The 12,500-nt window shown below is 42.0% G+C and overlaps 1 protein-coding gene across 11 annotated transcripts in view; it reads right to left on the minus strand.

The window, feature by feature from the left end:
- LOC147029018 (nectin-3-like) overlaps positions 1 to 12,500 on the minus strand; it is a 427,027-nt gene that overhangs the window by 41,324 nt on the left and 373,203 nt on the right. The window lies entirely within an intron of this gene.

The raw sequence follows: 12,500 nt of genomic DNA on the forward strand, positions 1-12,500 counted from the left end.
CTCCAGCAGGTTTTGCTAAAATGTTGGAAGTGAGCCAAGGTGAATCCGTTCCAGGTCAATCAAGAAAAGTTGTCGGTCATACAGCAATCCTCCAGCCTGTTGCAGCAAAAAGAAAGCAAAGGGACACCATGGCAGTCGTTCAGTGAACAGCAGTTTTTGCACTGTTTGTAGACGAAAAGCAGTGACTCGGCCAGAGATGTCCGTCACGCCCTGGCCACCCTCTTTCCAAGAAGAGTACAATATTGCCAGTTGTAGCTAGTGGTAGCCACTCCAGAAGAAATTCACCAGTGCTCGCTGGATGGCAAGGACTTTCCCTTTGGGTGGCTGTAAGGCAATCATTTTGTGCCATAACTTAGCTGCTATGAGATGATTGATAACCAGACTACGTCCCCTATAGGACAGGGACCGAAGTAGTCCTTTCCATATTTTTAACTGACTTTCAATCTGCTCAACCACACCCTCCCAATTTTTCGATTCTATCTCAGGATTGCCAAGATAGACTCCGAGATATTTGACCCCATCATTTTTCCATACCACACCCTGTGGGAGTAGAGGTGGTAGTATTGAGGAGAGATCCTTATGACCACACCATAGGCCTGTGCTTTTGTTCCAATTAACCTCACTAGAAGATGCTGCAGAGAATTTTTCCAAACATAGTCTTAAACATGACACTGTTTTGGTCTCTAATTGATACACAAACATCATCAGCATAAGCAGTCAACACAAATCTTGGACCTTCTACGCCTCCATTATTCTGGGGCATTTGTTGCCTAATGGAGACCAAGAGTGGTTCTAGCGCTATCACATACAATAAGCCAGAAAGAGGACACCCTTGACGAATGCCTCGCCAAAAGGGAAAGGGGGAACATAGCTTATTGTTAACTTTTATCATGCAGTAAGTGCCAGAGTACAATAATTTCACATACGATATGAACGAATTTCCAAAACCCATCCCTTCAAGGACAGAAAAAAGATATTGGTGATTAATGCGGTCAAACGCTTTAGCTTGATCAATAAATACTAGCCCATAATCATCAAACAAACAGTTATTTTCTAAGAAAGACTATCTCTCACTAAAAAAATGGTGTCATGTATTGACCTTCCCGGCACACAATAGGTCTGGTCCTCGTGTACAATAGAACCGACCACATCTTTCATGCGATTTGCAAGAACTTTCGAGAAAATCTTATAATCAGCACATAATAACAATACAGGTCGCCAGTTTTCAACGAACTGAAGGTCACTAGCTTTGGGTATTAAGCACACAATTGCTCTCCGACATGACAATGGCAATTCTCCAGCACGAATACTTTTGTCGAGAACATCACGCAACTCAGGTCCAATAATCCTCCAAAAGGTCTTGTAAAATTCTCCAGGTTAGCCATCAATCCCAGTGGCCTTCCCGTCTTTTAAACTTCGCATAGCCGTTTCGAGTTCCTCGGCCGTGATTAAGGAGTCGAGCACTCGTTGTTGGTCCTCTTCAATTTTTGGAAGTCCAGCAATCAGTTCCTGTATCATTCCATTTTCTACATTCCTGGGGGAGTAAAGGTCTGAGTAAAAATCTTTTAAGACACCCCGGATTCCTTGTTGGGATGTCTTCAAGACTCCATTTGGAGTGAGTAAGCTTTGAATTTGTTGAGACTTCTTGGTCGAGTTCTCTAATTTGAAAACTTCTTTATTTGGCATATCAAGTGTCAGATTGCTCATCCTCATTCGTACCAAGGTACCCATTGCCCTTTGTTTAACCATTTCTGTTAGCAAAGTTCTCTTTGCCCATAACAGCTGATCTCGTGTGTCCTTCCCAACATCGTCATTATTCCCTTCTAAAGACACAATTTCAGATTTTAACAACTCTATTGAGTAAGATTCCACCTTAGTTGTGTATAAACTATATTGCTGACAAAACGATTTTATTTGGGACTTTGTGAGGTCCCACCACATTCGGAGGTTTGCGTGCTCAAACTTGGAAGTGCAAATTTTTTTCCACACAGCCTTAAAATAGTCTTTAAATTTTTTGTCACTTAAAAGACGAGTATTCAAGATCCAAAATGCACTGCCGGTTGATGGCAATGATAATTTAAAGGAAAGTACAACTAAACTATGGTCTGTAAAACCGGTTCGTAGAATTTGGGATGTAGTGATAACATTTAGCATCGGCTTATTGACATATATTCTATCAAGTCTTGCTCTTGATATAAACCCGTCCTGACATCTGCACCATGTGTAGCTCTGCAGGTCTGGGTGTTGTAGTCTCCATACATCTGGATAACAATAGTTCTTAATGATGAACTTCAACCCTTTACTTGAGGCTACATGGGGCTCATGACCATTCCTATCAACTTCTGGGCGAATAGTACAGTTAAAGTCTCCAGCAAAGCAAACAAACGCAGTTGGGTCCTGGTCTTTAATGAACTCTTCCAAAAATGGAAAGAAAAGTTTCCTTTCTATAGGATCACTCGGAGTGTAGACATTCACCACAATTATTTTTTGCGCATTACACAAGAACTCCACAGATATGAGATGCCCTTTGCGTATTTCCTTGAAGGAAACCTGCTGTGCAGAAAACTTTTGATTTAAGCACAGGGCAACCCCAGCCTTGGGTGTGGGAAACCCGCTTAGGAACCACTGCCCTCTCAAAAGTTTCTCCCACTCAGTTTTTAGAGTGTTTGCAGCATGGGTCTCTTGTAAGAGAATAATATCAGCCTTTGTTCTCTCTAAAGCTTGGATCGTTTGAATTCTTCGCAATGGGGCTCGACCCCCCTTCATGTTCAGGGTTGCAATCTTTAACTCCATCATTGTCGAAGTTTAGGTGAGAAAGGACCAGGCACTAAAAAGAAACTCCTTCCTGCAATTCTTTGTTTGCTTTTGTTAAAGCTTTCCTGAGGCGTTGAAACTGTGGTTCAGAAAGTTCCACAGAGTCGTCATTCCTCTGTATCATATGTTTTGCAGTCGCAATGAAAACTTTAATATCAGGAAAATAATCCTTAATTTGCACCTTGCGTTGCCTGAAGGTTTCATTTAGAAACCTAACAATTTCCTCCTTTACTACTACATTTTGCTTGTTATCCCCCTGTAGTGACCCCGAAGTTTCACTTAAGGAGGAGGACCATTCATCGGGGACCACACCTGTGTTGTTTACTTGTAGTTGTGTTCCTTGACCCCCTTTTGTATCGGAAGTGGTGCTTTCTTCCTGTTGGCACTGCATGGAAGAATCTTCTTCTTCATCATTGTCAATTTTTGTTTTTTTTCCTTTTTTTGTCATATGTCTCAAGTTGACTGTTATCTTCGATAACCAAGCTTTCCGTTTCATGCATGCAAGCATTCTTGTCCATCATTTCATCTCCTTCAACATTAGCAATGGGTGGAAGCTCATCTCCCAGTGCTTCACCATTCTGTTCAGTATGTGAAGGCTTGTCAAGACCACCATCTTCTTGGACTACCAACACTTTGCTGCCTTTACAATTACTTTCATTGCTTTTATTGGGCCGTTTCAAAACTCTCCTTGAAGCAGTTTCCATATCTTTATCATCGTCACTGAATAAACCTTCCAAGGGTTCCAGCTCTTCTGCTGTTTCAACTTGATTACTATCAACACCATCTCCAATCCTACCTGAACATTTTAACGTATGTCGTTTGTCTATCTGTGGCTGGTTTGCCAAATCTACCGACACGGCCGTGGTTCGAAGGGGAGGTTCTGCCATTGCAGTCACGTGACCCAATCCTCCTCCGGCATCCGTATTTACGTGGCCCAGTTCCTTTTCAACAAGGGTAGTCACATGTTTTGGTTTACCTGCAGCCTCTACAGTCACGTTACTCAACCTGCCTGTGGTAGTTGCGGCTGCATGACCCAGTCCATCTGCAGCATATGTTTCTTTCTTTCCGCCAGGACAATAATATTTGGTGTGACCATATGCCCCGCAGTTATAACAGATTAAAGTTTCTGTCATTGCAAAAATCCTGTAGTCATGCTCCGCCACTTTAAAGGTCATCGAGATATTCAACTGTGTTCTACCGTCTTTTAGCACAACATAGCAGAAACGTCGAAAGGTTTCCACATGCTTAAATCTGTCGTTCCTCGTCTGTAACGGGGCCGTTATAATTCTCGACACTACAGTGCCATAATCACCGAGCATTTGTTGAATCGCTTCATTAGAAAGGAAAGGCGGAACATTGTTTAATATTATCTTTGTAGCAGGAGTATCCATTGATGAGACAGGGACAAAGGTTTCATCATCTCCCAGGAATAAACCGTTTTGGACAACAATGTTGACTAAACGCGTTTGTGAAACAAAAACTACAATCTTGTGGCTCATTTTTGAAGCAGCACGAATGTTTTCTACACCTATCTGTTCTCCAATTTTGAGAAGAATGTCATCCATCATTACACCTCCGGGCGGGACGAAACATAATCCGTGCTTACGAGATAAATCCCCATTAGCCATTTGCTCGGTCTTGGTGCAACACGTATCACTGTTTGAAATCAACTAAAAGGGGAGAAACAATCGATTACTTTAGTGTTTCTAAGATTATAAGGCAGCTGCCAACTTGGAAACGCAGGCCTCAAAAGCTCTGGAAAGGCCTTATGAAGAAAAAAAAAAACGCTTACCATGCATGCTCTCCCTCTCTCTCGTCTCAACAGGAAGAGAGAAAAACGGGGAAAGGAAAAAAAACTCCACAAACACGTACAGTGACACAGAGGGAAACGAAAAGGGGATAGGAACAGCACCAACACAGCACAGTACTCACAGCTGCACACACGGAGCCGCCATGACGCCACACCCACGCACGACTCACCACGACCGTACATGCTCTCCCTCTCTCTCGTCTCGGCAGGAAGAGAAAAAAACGGGGAAAAAAGAAAAAAACTCCACAAACACGTACAGTGACAGAGGGAAAACGAAATGGGGATAGGAACAGCACCAACACAGCACAGTACTCACAGCTGCACACACGGAGCCACCATGACGCCACGCCCACGCACGACTCACCACGACCGTACATGCTCTCCCTCTCTCTCGTCTCGGCAGGAAGAGAAAAAAACGGGGAAAAAAGAAAAAAACTCCACAAACACGTACAGTGACAGAGGGAAAACGAAATGGGGATAGGAACAGCACCAACACAGCACAGTACTCACAGCTGCACACACGGAGCCGCCATGACGCCACGCCCACGCACGACTCACCAACGACCAGCAGGGAGAGAGAGAAAGAGAGAAAGAAAGAGAGAAAGAGAGAAAGAAAGAGAGAAAGAGAGAAAGAAAGAGAGAAAGAGAGAGAGAGAGAGAAAGAAAGAGAGAAAGAGAGAAAGAGAGAAAGAGAGAAAGAGAGAAAGAGAGAAAGAGAGAAAGAGAGAAAGAGAGAAAGAGAAAGAGAGAAAGAGAGAGAGAGAAAGAAAGAGAGAAAGAGAGAAAGAGAGAAAGAGAGAAAGAGAGAAAGAGAGAAAGAGAGAAAGAGAGAAAGAGAGAAAGAGAGAGAGAGAGAGAGAGAGAGAGAGAGAGAGAGAGAGAGAGAGAGAGAGAGAGAGAGAGAGAGAGAGAGAGAGAGAGAGAGAGAGAGATATATATATATAGATATATATATATATAGATATATATATATATATAGATATATATATATATATATATATATATATATATATATATATATATATATATATATATAGATATAGAGAGCGAGAGGGAGAGCGAGAGCGAGAGCGAGAGCGAGAGCGAGAGCGAGAGATATATATATATATATATATATATATACATATATATATATATATATATATATATATATATATATACATATATATATATATATATATATATATATATATATATATAGCGAGAGAGAGAGCGAGAGCGAGAGCGAGAGAGAGAGAGAGAGAGAGAGAGAGAGAGAGAGAGAGAGAGAGAGAGAGAGAGAGAGAGAGAGAGAGAGAGAGAGAGAGAGAGAGTTTTGACTCCTTTTATTATAAAAAATACAAAAAACCAAAGGAGATAAAACAAAAACAAGTTTCAAAGAGAAATCAACAAAGTCATAGAAACACCAAAAAAAAGCAATTCAAAACAAGAAAATTTCAGACACAAGGAAAGAAAGACTACACGTAAATTTCTAATACATTTTCAGTTACCTTGCACATCTTACCAACACACCAAGTTTCAACAAAAGTATTAATATTTTCATTATTTCTGTAATAATTACATTCTAGTTTCAAACGAGTTGAAACCAGGGATTGGAAATGCAAAATCACATTGCATTGCTCAAAGGGTTTGCCTTTCATTTTGGCTTTCCTCGACAGGTAGATCACTAATTTTGCCTCTGATAGGACATCGTTCAAAAACATTAAGAACTTTTCATTACCTGAATTGACTCTGAGGCCAAAAATAAAAAACCGGAGTGAAAAGGGGACATTTACCCGATGAAATATATTGTTCAATCAAAGAAAAAGGGGGCACAATCGTACACAATCAATATATCCATGGAACAAATCTTCAGTGATGTTACAAAAAGGACAAAGCGCTGAAACAGCAACATCAATTCGGTTGACAAAGGTGTTTATTGGCAGTGACCAGTGAGCAAGTCTCCATTGCAAGTCACCTGACCTTTTTGTTATTGGTGTGCAATACATCGATTCCCATGCAGGTTCAGAAGGGGTGGCATACGGCAAAAGCGTTTTCCATCTCAGTACTCCCACTGCGGAGGTATTTATAATAATAACAGAGACAGAAACGATAAACATATTTACTGTCAAGATTAGTAAATAAACAAGAGCCAATACTGACTGGAGATGGAGTAAAACTCATGAATTGGACAAGTAAGCTCGGAAATGAAGGCTTATTGGGTATCCATTTGACCTCAGTACTCCACTGCAACCCAAGTTTAAAGGATGTACGGATGACATCTACAAGTACTTTACCTACAGCTCTTAATGAACTGGTGCCACTGATTTCAGCAATTTCTTTAACAGACTTCCAGCAACAATTGGATGTGTCGTGAAGATGGCGAACATTTTTGATACAAGCTGAAATGAAGTTTTGTGAAAAACAACGGCTTTTGGGAACATTGGGAAAGAGTGGGTTGAGGAATAGAGGTTCTCCCACAAACATTTTAATATCATACAAATCCCTCTGGCGGGTCACCACGACTGCTTGCCAAGCATTCAACAGACTCTGGAAAAACAGAGGAAGGTGAGACGTGTAAATCGTTTTTCATTCAATTAGGAACAACTCAAGGCCGTAGCCGAGCAATCCAGCTTGTCTCAATATTCGTTGTGCTACGGGGCACCAGGGCAGTTTTTCTACATTGATCGCTCGTTGTATCGACTTCAGCCGAAAGGCCATCAGACGACACTTTACGTCAATGAGCCCTTGGCCACCATCAGACAAGGGGCGACAGAGTAAGTATGACCGCAACCAATGATGACCATTCCAAAAAAAGTTTACCAGTATCTGTTGAATCTCTTTAAGCAAGATATCTGGTGGCTGGAAACAGATTAATTTGTGCCACAAGACAGAGGTAACTAAGGTATTAATGATTATTATACGACCTCTGAAAGACATTTGCGGAAGGAACCTTTTCCATTTGTTATAACATTTGGTTACGTGATCTACCACTCCTTCCAGGTTAATAAGGGAGTACTGATGAGGGCCAAGATAAACACATAATATAAGTATTTCACCCCCTCTCTCGTCCACCTTAGATCTTTCGGAAGAGACTGAGGTAGCGCTAAGGGAAGCCCACCAGATGTACATTGAGCTGAGGACACCCACAGAGCTTTACTCTTTTACCAATTACACTGCAAATGTGAAGCAAGATGAAACCTACGTAAAGATCTGAGAAGAGTGGTTAGATCCTGATCATTTTAAATTACTATACAGACATCATCAGCATATGCAGACACAACGATAGGGTGTTCTTCTGGAGACAGTACAAAGCCAGAAAGAGAGTTCCTAAGATTAATTAGTAATGGCTCAAGAGAAAGGCAAAACAGTAAACCTGACAACGGACAGCCTTGCCGAACACCCCTCTGAACCTGAATGGGAGAACAGAGACCTCATACAAACTAGATATATTGTTGTATAACAACTTAACAAAACCGATGAACCTTTCACCCAGACCGAACTTTTGCAACACATGAAACATACAAGTGTGATCAATACTATCAAAAGCCTTTTTGACATCAAGGAAAATCAAACCAACCCCTTCTTCCTCTTTAAGACCACAATCAATCAAATCTCTAATTTAAAAAATGTTATCAGAGATTGATCTCCCTGGAACACAGTAGCTCTGGTCATGGTGAACGAGAGTCCCGATGACAAGTTTTAGCCGATTGGCCAACAATTTGGAAAATAATTTGTAGTCAGAACACAGTAATGAAATGGGATGCCAGTTCTTGATTTGACAGAGATCGTCGCTTTTTGGGAGAAGACAAACCACCGCTCTTCGACAGTTGAGAGGCAGTATGCCAGAATGTAAACTTTCTTGCAGAACCAACAGCACTTCTGGACCTAAGATGTCCCGAAATGCTCAAAAAAATTCCACTGGAAGTCCGTCGATTCCAGGGGCTTTTCCATGTTCAAAGCTATTCAGAACTATGCTGAGTTCCTCTAGGGTAAGCGGCTTTTCAAGAGCTTGACGCTGACCACAACTCAAAGAAGGAACATGATTTGTCATCTCATCAACACAATCTTTACACACAGATTCCTTCGCAAATAAATCAGAAAAATAATTTTTCACAAGTCTTTTAACGTCACTTTCATTTTGTGTAATATTCACTTTAGCATCGAACAAGGAGAAAATCTGCCTTTGGGATTTCTTAACCCTTTCCAACTGGAAAAAAACTTTTATTTGGGGTGTCAGAAAACTTCACATTTTGGATTCTGAGTCGAACTGACATCCCCATGACTTTTTCATGAATCAATTCTCTTCGATAAGCTTTTTTTCTAATAATAACCGAAGTTTCCTGTCATTTTGAGCTTTAGCTAAGTCTTCCTCTAACCGCAAAATTTCAGTTTCCAAGAGTGAAACAGCAATTTTATTCTTACTCGTGGAAAAGGACTTATAACATTGACAGAAAACGCGAATTTGAGCTTTCGCGTTGTCCCACCATAACTGGATAGAAGAATAGGAAGGTTTACTTTGGATAAGTTTTTTCCAAAAACTACGAAAAGCGTCAGTAAAAAAAAAAATCCTCCAACAGGCTGGTATTGAAGGTCCAACATGCACTTTTATGAGTTAACTGAGAAGAGGATAAACCAAGCACTACCAGGTGATGATCAGAGAAAGTATAAGGAAAGAGATTACAAGACACAAGTACGTTTCTAAAAGTGGAGTTAATATAAAATCTATCCAGCCTTGCAAGTGTTATCAGCCCATTAGCACACCGTACCATGTATACTGAGATGCTGTATGGTGCTGCATGCGCCAAGCATCGAGTAGACCAAGTGATGAAAAACAAGATATGTCTTTATGAGATTCAGGATGTGGTTCTGGTGTATTCCAATCTAAATTAGGTTCAAACGTGCAATTGAAATCTCCGGAAATGAGTCAGGAACAAACCCTGGACGAAGCATAAAGGCAACACCTGCCAGGACAGAAGACAAATTACTAAAGAAACAAAGCCCCTTGTTAAGGCAGAGCCAGTCAGACTGTGAAGTCTCTGTTATGTGCGTTTCTTGCAACAAACAGACATCGACATGTTTCTGAAGCAACAAGTTTTTTAACTTGGATCCGACGCAAATGGTTAGCACAACCCCCATTAATGTTTAAGGTGCCAAAAAGCACTTCCTTCCTTTTCATCCCGTATCAGGGGGGTTTGGCAGCTGTTGAGAACATTCTAAACCTGCTTTTGTAATAAATTTCCTCAGTCCGTGAATTTGTGATTTAGTTATTTCAAAATCTTAAGACTTCCTAATTATGCACTTTTCAGTCTGCATGAAGGAAAGCAAGTCAGGAAAATGTTTATGAATGATGACATTCCGCTGCCTAAACGTCTCATTCAGAAAGGATACAATAACCTGCAGAGATATCTGTAAATGATCAGATGATGACTGTGACAGATCAGTCACCTCCATGTCGTCATCATCTGAAGCAGACAGCCGAGATAACCTTCCACGAGGTTCATAAGGATCACCCTGGACCTTTAGGAACTCGTTTAAAGACATGTCTAAGTGGGGTACCAAGTGATGCACGGTGGTACTTTGTGAGTCCTGTTTAACACTTTCATCAACATGAGATGGGGTCTCGAGTCCACCATCTTGTACAACTACATGGGGCACCTCTACCAGGGCCTCACAAACTGTATGTTGATCATTTGTTGGGGCAGGAACATCGCATGGAGCCCCAACACTATTTTGGTCTGTCTCAGGAAAAACTAGCGCTGATACCTCCCTACATTCTACACACGGTTCAGCAATACCAAGAGACACTTTTCCGCTATCTGAAGGGCCCAGACCACACTGTACACTTTGAAGTGCATTCTCGTTATCGGAAACCATTTCATCCTTTTTTTCATTCCGATGAGGTTCCTCAGTTACCGGAACAACCGTATCCAGTACGACTACCTTGGGAGCGCTAGTGGGGTCACGAGGAGCAGACGATCTACGTTTTTTTGTAAGGTCTCTACCGTCCTCACTATGTAAGGGAACAGAATCAGCGGGAACATTGGATTCACCGGGCGTCACCTCCTCCACCAGACGAGGTTGTGGGTCGTTCACCATTTCACAATCAATATCAACGTGTCCCGATTCCCCACACTTCGAACAAGAAGCTTTTGGACAAAATCTTTTTAAATGGCCAAAGGCTCCACAAAGAAAACATGTTAAAGTCGCTGATGAAGCATACACATGATAATCACAATAATCAATTTTAATCTTAAAAGAAACCTTTAAACTCATGTCCTCACCACGGTCCGGCAGCACCGTGTAAATTTGCCGCCGAAAGCTCATCACATGCTTTGCTTGGTCATGGCGGCACCCGAGGGGGGATCATCGAGATCTTTGACACAGTTTTTCCGTAACGAGACAAAACAGAGACAAGTTGTTGATTCGACACAAAAGGAGGCACGTTAGAGACGATAATTTTCATTGTCGGGACATCCATCGGGGAGGCCATAACAAAGTGACCACTGTGTGTGGTTAACCCAGAACTCACGACATCGTGAACAAAACGTACATCGGAAACGAACAACACGACCTTCTGATTCATACGTGACGCAGCACGTACATGCTCAATGCCGATAACGTCTCCAACCGCCAAAACAATCTCCTCAGTAAGAACCCCGTCAGGGGGGACACAAACAAAAGCATGCTTACGAGTTACTGCTTCAAAAGCAGCATCTTGCTGCGAGCGAGCCGCCGCCATGTTACAATACACGACGTTCGTCGTCTTCCTCACTTAGGAAGAGGAAGTTAACAATACACTCCTACTTTCCCGAACCTTGGGAAAGAGGACGTGAACTAAACAAAATAAGGAAAGGCAAGCGAAATAAAAACCAGGATAAAGCAGGTTTAAAGCAAAAGGCTTTTAAATAATGAATGGACGAACAGGGCACCGCCCAAAAACCGACGATGCCCTTAATAGCACCGAGCTCTCTCTCTTCTCTACACAGAAAGGAAACACAGCGGAACCTTACAAGAAGAAAACGAGCAGAGGGGAAACGAAATGGGGAGTGTGGGAGATACCAACCAGCACATCAGAGGACAGGTCCTCACGACAGAAAGCCAGGAGCAGCCATGACAGTACACACACCGTGCCAACAGCCAGCAGGGGGCGAGAAAGAGACAGAGACAGGGAGACAGGGAGACAGGGAGACAGGGAGACAGGGAGACAGGGAGACAGGGAGACAGGGAGACAGGGAGACAGGGAGACAGGGAGAGAGGGAGAGAGGGAGAGAGGGAGAGAGGGAGAGAGAGAGAGAGAGAGAGAGAGAGAGAGAGGACCCAGCGATAAACTGTCATCCCAGTGTTTCATAAGCATGGTGATTTTCATCAATGTGTGTGCTGTCTCTTGGATAGACGTTAAACTGGACGTCACATCTGTCGGAGTCCCACCCTCCACCCCCCCCCCCGCACTCTCCTCTTTCTATCTCTCTCTCTCTCTCTCTCTCTCTCTCTCTCTCTCTCTCTCTCTCTCTCTCTCTCTCTCTCTCTCTCTCTCTCTCTCTCGTGCCCTTGCCTTCTTTCCCTCTCCCTCCCATATAAATATAAATATGTAGATAAATATATAGATAAATAAATATATATATATATTTATATGTACATACATACATATATACATTGTTGAGTGCTCCATCATTATACTCCAGCTATTGTGAAAAATTCTGTTTTTGATGTGAGACCAGGTGCTCTTTTTATATTGTGCTTAATGGCGTTTTCAGAGCCATGAGGCTCTATATACAGCACACACCAAAACTCCGCGTGTCTCCGGAGGTTTCCGAGCATGACTTTATTTAATTTCCGCACAAAGTTAATAAAACGCTGGACAAACTTTTCACCTGAACTGATTTTTAAAATTTAA

The sequence above is a fragment of the Eptatretus burgeri genome, chromosome 4 (genome assembly GCF_056783735.1).
Source record: "Eptatretus burgeri isolate ZD-2024b chromosome 4, Ebu_testis_v1, whole genome shotgun sequence".
In the NCBI taxonomy this organism is placed as follows: Eukaryota; Metazoa; Chordata; class Myxini; order Myxiniformes; family Myxinidae; genus Eptatretus; species Eptatretus burgeri.